Source organism: Meleagris gallopavo, chromosome 1, assembly GCF_000146605.3.
Source record: "Meleagris gallopavo isolate NT-WF06-2002-E0010 breed Aviagen turkey brand Nicholas breeding stock chromosome 1, Turkey_5.1, whole genome shotgun sequence".
Classification (NCBI taxonomy): Eukaryota; Metazoa; Chordata; class Aves; order Galliformes; family Phasianidae; genus Meleagris; species Meleagris gallopavo.
The window spans coordinates 159442234-159450022 of record NC_015011.2 but is presented as its reverse complement, the minus strand read 5'-3'; positions in this window follow the sequence as shown (position 1 = coordinate 159450022).

Sequence of the window (7789 nt, the reverse complement as noted above, 5' to 3'; positions counted from 1 at the left end):
TTTTTTTTCTTCTTCTTCTTCTATTGTATTGTATTCCTTTCTCTTTTCAGATCTAGAGAGTAAACACATACTTACCATAACAATCCAGGTTGGGAAAAGGGTGAGTCAGAAACTAAAAAATCTTTGATGTCCATTATTCTAGACAATATGTAAAATTGCTAAGGAAGATATGTCTAAAGTACCTTGATTTAATTTGTGCATAGGAAGTCAGAGCTAGAGATATTATTGAGATGCCTAGGGGAAGGACATGTTAGAAGTACAGTCTGATTTAGTGCTGAAGACCGTCACACATCTGGGGCTTATTAGAGTTTCAGAGTGGAATGATGGAGTGCATTTCTGGCTGCAAGCGCTGCAGTAAGGACAGTTCTTTTTTAGATAAAAACTGAATAAAAGGTTGTAAATTTACAGTGCCACCTGCTCCCTTTCTTCCTCATTCTGCCTTATTCTCATTTGCTTCCTTGTCTCCATTTTCATTTCTTCCCCCTAGAAAAATAAATGGAGGTTTAGTTTTGAATAGCAAATAAATAAATTAATAAAAATAAATTAAAAAATCAACAAACAAACAACAACAACAAAAAACCCAACCAATTCAAAACCAGAACAAACAAACAAGCAAACAAACAAAAAACTGTCCAACCACCAATTGTCTGAAAACAAACAAGCAAATGAAATCATTGAAAAAAACAAGCAAACAAAAAACTGTGTACTCAGATGAAATCTTTAGTATTTGCACCTGATCTTGCTTATATACCCGACACGTTTAATTTTATTTTTAACAAAACTGAGTTCAGATCTTGGATAACTAAGCACCTTATTTGGTTAAGTGGTTATATGAAGAGTTAGAAGCAGTGTAAAAAGAATGCAAAAGGGCTCCAGTATGTTTTCTTGTCCTTTAAACAATTTCATGTACTATGAACTTGTCTTTCTGTTACCATAAATGATAATTCTCTATGAAAAAAAAATAGGGCAATTATTGCCCAAGTCAATGCATGCAAATTCCAATTCCATATATTACAGAGAATCACAGAATCTCTGAATTGTAAGTGTTGGAAGGGTCCCCTAGAGAACATCTAATCCAGTGTTCCTTCTGAAGCAGGTTCCCTACAGTAAGATGCACAGGAAAGCATCACAGAGAAGGAGACTTCACAACTTCTCTGGGCAGCCTGATCCAGTGTTCTCTCACTTTCAGAGCAAATAAGTTTTTTCTCATGTCCGTATGGAACTTTTTATATTTCACATTGTGTATGTTATATCACTGTGCCCTGCTGAAAAGAGCCTGACTCCATCCACTTGGTTTCCGCCCAATAGATACTTGTATGCATTGATAAGATGCTCCCTCAGTCTTCATCAGGTTCAACAGCCCCAGATATCTCAATCTTTCCTCATAAGGGAGATGCTCCAGGTCACTCATAATCTTTGTGATGACACCTTGGAATCTTGCATCTGATGCTCTCTAGAAGTTTCCTGCTTTGAACTAAGAAGCTCAGAACTGGAAACAGTACTCCAGATGTGTCTTCACCAGGGCAGAGCAGAGGGGGAGGATATCTCACTTGACCTGCTGACCACACTCTTTTTAATGCACCAAAGGATACCATTGGCCTTCTTGGCCACAAGGGCACACCTCTGGCTAACAGCCAACACATTGTCTGCCAGTATATTCAGGTCCTTCTCTGTGGAGCTCCTTTTTAACCCTTAGCCTTCACTGATACATGAGGTAACTCCTCCCAAGTGTAGGACTCGACATTTACTCTTGTTGAATATCATAAACTTCCCCTCCATCAAACTCTCTAGCCTATATATATGTATCATTATGAATATGGTTTTGCTTTTGTTGAAGTAAACTATATTCGCAATATTTTGAAATTTTCTTACAACTTGATCTTTTTCTAATAAAAGATAACATGAGATGCCGAGCCTACAAAATAGAATAGTTTAAGCAATGTAGTGATTATTTATTTATTTATTTATTTATTATTTTAGCTTCTTTTTCTTTCACAAAAAGTAATATCAGAAGATCTTTCTCCCTCCCTCCTCCCTCCACCCCGCCAAGCACACACACATCTGTGTAAGTTTTAAAAGATTATAATCTTCCTTTTACTTGCTGATCATATAACAATACGGTAGATAAAACTGATAGGTACTATCTGTTGCACATTTTAGTAAGGCGCAGCAAGGGCTGAATGATATTTGTCGTAACAAAATGATGCTTCTTCTACCACTATTACTAGACATAATATTTTTTGACTACATATGAACTTTCATATACATTGGTAGGTGTTTACTTGTGCTCACTCTTTTTTGAATCTGTTTTTGTAAATTATATAGAGATTATAATCAGATAAATACAAAACACTATAAAAATAAAGAAAACTTTCAAGCTCTATTGTCTATAGTATTTTTGTATATGGATTTACTCATTTTTCCTTTTACTTAGTAGAAAAATCTTTACAATAGCAGGTCTAAAAAGTATTGTTACCATTAATGTCTTTCAGTGAAACAGAACTTAAATGTATCTGTTAAATTCTGACAAGGAGAACCATTGAGGATAATAGGAATCCATGAAAGTGTATATATTAACAGACTATTATTATTTACACAACTGAGAAAATATTGTCGAGATTTTGTTTTTGTGTGTTGCTGTAAACACAGAAATCAAGCAAAGAGTATTTTTATATTATCTCTTCTATTTAATTAATTAAAGATTAAATAGAATAGGAGGTTTGGAAGACCATTAACCTGTTCTCATCATAAATATGTATTCAGCATTGCTGTGTGGATCAATGCAGTATGGGGCAGTAAAATGATGTACTGCATACAAATTTGAAGCTGATACAATAAAACTTTACTCTGTATGCACATGCACAGTAAACAATTCTCGTGGATAAAAAAGTCAGCTTTACAAAGTGTTCATGTGTGTGATGTTTTCCAAATATTTCCAAATGAAGTCATTATAATTTTTTTTTATAATTGTGTATGGTTTTTGTTTTTACCCCTTTTGCAAAATACTAACTTCTTTGTTTCATGGTAGACCCTAGTGAGTTAATTTTTAAGCAATTATTTAAAATCTATTTTAAAAACATTGATGTATTTCTAGAACTGGATTTTATTTTTTTTTTTCAAACCTTGAAAATAAGCTTAGACGAAGAACACATCATATTTTCTATTCTCAAAAACAAACTGTGATGCTAATCTCCCTCAGAATCAATGTTCTGGACTCTTAGGAAAAGGTGGTCCTGCCTGTTTGCACATCTTCAGAATGAAAAAGTGAAAGACAATGTCCCTGAGTCATGCTTAACTCTTTCAGTTCCTTGTAAGTGATCAAATTATTACAGATTCACAGAGAAATATTAATAATGATGATTTTTTTCCTGTTTCCTTTTCAAGATTAGTAAGATATTTTTAATGATAATTTCATCCAATATTGGAAAGCTGAAAAATTTTACATTGCCAGTAAGCTTCGTTTTTCTTTAGAACACGGACAGCTATTATTCCTTGCAAATAAATATAGGTGAAAACAAAGAAATAATCACTTATCTATAACAGAAAGAAAAAAAAAAAGTTCACTTTATAAACACGAAGACCTTATAAAAGTGAGTCAACTATCCGATATGAAAAGATGGAATAGATAGCTAACACTTAAGCGATACAAGATATAAGCCAAAGGTTCAGTTCATATGCTTATTCATCCTGTATTCCATAATTGCATTTAGCCTTATATAAAATGGCAAATTCCCTATATTTCTATAGACACAAAAATTCTATGCTGTAGAATCGTAACTGCATCTACTTATATCAAGTGAGTAATGAATCTTGGTTAATCTTAAATAGTTGATATTGAGGTTTGCATCTTCAGATATATTTATCTATTAAAGCTTTGTTAGAAGTTGGAATGATTCTTTGAAGTAAAAATAAATAAAACAATAAAATCCCATCTGCTTACATCACTCTAGACAAGTAGCTTTCTTATTTTATGATATTCTTCAATCAGATGAACAATGAAAGAATTCAAAAATGCACCTTATATTTTTTTTGCTTTTATTGTTTTTTTTTGTTTGTTTGTTTTTAAGGGATTTTTTTTAATTTCTTTTTCTTATTCTCCAATTTCTCTCTTTGAATTCCTTGAGATGTATTTCACTTTGCTTCTTTATGGCAATAAAATGTACAGTACCAAAGACAAGATTTTCCTATTATTTGTGACAGAAGACATTGTATGTTACCATACCTTCTCTTAGACCAATTAACTACTCAATTAGAGAATGTGCGAACATGCTATTCTCCAAGCTAATGATAGACAAAAGAGAAATGTGCTAATGCACTCAGAGGTATCTTCTACACATCAGTGCATGAAATTAAAGATAAAACACTTGATTACACAGACAGGCACATGGTGTAAGATACCGAATATGGCACAGTCATCAAAAGAAATGCCATATGGAAACCCATATGGCTCAATAGACGTGTACTAACCGATTAAGAATTGCTCTACTTGCAAAATGATAAGGAGAATTTTAACTTGTAGAGAATTATCTCACATGGAAAAAAAAAAAAAAAAAGAAAGAAAAAAAGAGAGAGAGAGAGAGAGAGAGAGAAAGACAATTGAGAGGATGTGGAAGAATTCATTGATAAATAATTTGTGTGAAAATTCCCATGTGTTCTAGGAGGTATTTACAAATAACTCTAGAGTTCAGGTTGACCTGGTCATTTAGACCCCTACAAATTACCTAACTGTATTAAAAGTAATTGATAAAATGTAGGAAAATACTCTGAAAAGATAATTAGATTTATTTTATTTATTTGTTTGTTTGTTTGTTTGTTTGTTGATTAGTGTAACAATTACGTATTTCCTCCCATTGAAGACTGCTTACTGCTTATTGTGGTAATGTCAATCATATGTATGTTTGAAGGTTATTTTAATGCTCTCTTAACACTAATATCAATATCTGAGCTAAACCAACCAACCAAACAAACAAACAAAACAGGATCTTTTCTGTACTCGATGACAGAAATAATCATACTTCCCTGGCAATATTTAACACCTTTGTCAGTGACATGGACAGTGCAGTTGAGTGCACCCTTAGCAAGGTTTGACATGATAGAGGGAAGGGATGCCACGCAGAGAATCTTTGACAAGCTTGAGGGGTGGGCCCATGTGAACCTCTTGGAATTCAGTAAGGTGAAGTACCAGATTCTGCATTCAGCTTGGGCAATCTCAAACAGACGTGAGGATGAGACTGATAACAGTCCTAAGGAGATGTTGGTTGATGTGTAACTGAACATATCTCAGGAATATGCACTTGCAGCCCAGAAAACCAACTGCACCAAAAGAAATATGGCCAGCTGAATGGAGTATTCCATTCAGCTCTGGAGTCCCCAGTACAAGAAGGACGTGGAATTGCTGGAATGAGTGCAGAGGAGGGCCATGAAGATGCTCAGAAGGCTGGAGCATTTCTCCTATGAAGACAGGGTGAGAGTTGGAGTTGTTCAGACTGGAGAAGAGAAAGCTTCAGGAAGACCTTATTGCAATCTTCCAGAACTTAAACGGGAGTTTAAGTACTTTAAGTATCTTCAAGAAAGCTAAAGTATTTTTATATTAGCATAAATGTTATTTTCAGAAATGACAAAGTGCCCTTAATGACGTGTTTTTGGTCCATAAATACAGAGCTAGTAAAAACAAACAACTTCTGCTACTGTTGTTGCATATCAAGGAAGTAGTATATAAAAATAATCCTTTTAAACAAAAACTCTGAATTATATTTTTTGGTATCACATCATTTCAGTCTATTGCTCAACCCAATTACTATGAATATTAAAGTCTTGTATGCCACTGATTTAAAAAATCAGTTTTATTCATCTGGAACTGAGTATTTTCTTCACTGAATGATAAGATAATAAAAAAAATCGATATGGAACAGTAAATTAAGTAGAGGAAATGTTCAAGGATAACAATAATTTTAAACACAGCCTTTGTTTCTATTGTTTCAGGAGCTTGCAGTCTAAACTAAAAAGTAAATGGGGTATTTTTTCTTGGAAAATAATCAAGTACTTCACAGTAATAAATACGGATTTTCATTGTACATTTTCTTTTCTTTTTGCACTCTTTCTTTGCCTGCAGGGTATTACACACTTACAAGAAGGAATTTTTTTAAAACATATCCAGTGAGTGTATGGCAAACATAAAATAGTAAGGGGTGGTAGGTAGGAAAGAGTATTTTCTTCCCTTTAATGCTCTATTTAGTGAATTGGAGGAAGAACTACTAGAATGCTAAGTTAAACATTAAAAATACATCACCTAGGATTCTGATAATAGAATGAAATAATCAGAAACACATGGTCTATTTGCAGGTAAACTATATAACTGTGAGTATTTTGTGGAAAATAACATATCAAAGAAAATGCTGCATACTGTAAGAAGAAAGGTACTTTAGGGACTTGTCCTGAAGACAGAAGTCAACAGATCAGATTTTCATGTTGTCACAAGTAGGAACACACTTGGACACGTCTAAAGACTCCTGACCAAATGAGAAACTTTCAATGGACTTTGATTGACTTAGAGCATGCTGTAAATGTCTTCCGGGGTGGGGGGTGGGAGAGGAAGAAAAAAAAAAAAGAAAAGAAAAAAAAAAAGAGACTTTCAACAGATTGAAGAACAGTTAGGGACTCAACTCCCATTGAATACTAATGACATACATATTATCTGTAACTTTGTAAATATTCCTTTGTAATATAATTTAAATATTTTTCTATTGTTTAACAGTAACATTATTATAATAGGAAAAGTAACTTAATCTCCCAAGCCACATGGTCAGTTGCATGTGGCTATTGAAGACTTATTTTTTTATTTATTTATGTTAAATAAAGTTTTCTGAATTACTGAAAGTGCACAGGCAAATAGATCAGCACTTTTTTTTTTTTTTTTTTTGTATGAGAGGGATGAGTGACAAATATATACATATTTGCACTTTGTAGGGAGTCTGTGTAAACATGTGAGGTATAGCTACAGGATCTGATCTTTATTTGTAGGATTTTGCATTCAGTAAATGTCATGGCAGCCCCTAAAACCTTAACAGCTTCTGCATCACAATAAGTGTACATAATCAAGTCACAGAATATTATATTGATGATATAGACATGATTGTACCTGCACTTTAGCCTTTAAGAGCAAATGATTCTTACTTGATACTTTCAAATTTTCAATAATATTTACTCTGTACAATTTGTTTACTTTTTATGCTCTGGGAAAAGGAAAGGGTAGAGAGAGGGTAGGGTAGCAAAGGTAAGGGAAATGTTTTGAAGAACTGTAAATGTTTTGAAGAACTCAACTTTAGTCTCCTAGATGCATATCCATATATTTTGTTGTACATAATATCATGTGTTTCCCATGATCCTAATTTAATTGTCCTTAACTATTTGTTTTCCATGATTCTAAGGGGTTTTTATTATTATTATTTTTGTTTGGTTCAATCCTCTACAGTTTCAAGAGATGTAACCTCAAGCACATAAGGACACTGTAAGCTGATGAATTATGTTCTGCCTAAGACAAGAAGCAAAATAGAACAAACTCTTTAAGAGGCATGAATTGTCCTGTTCATCTCACTCTGAACTTCCACAACTCCCTATTTCCAAGGAAGTAGAACTTGACACTTGTTTTCAGGGATACTCCTATTTCCAAAGGTGAACTTGAATGACAGTTCTTTGAAATCAGCCATGCATGAATACAAACATATAAAGTGTATATAACATAAAAATCTTTCTATGTATTTTTATTTCTTCCTATATTTCTGGTGCCAGA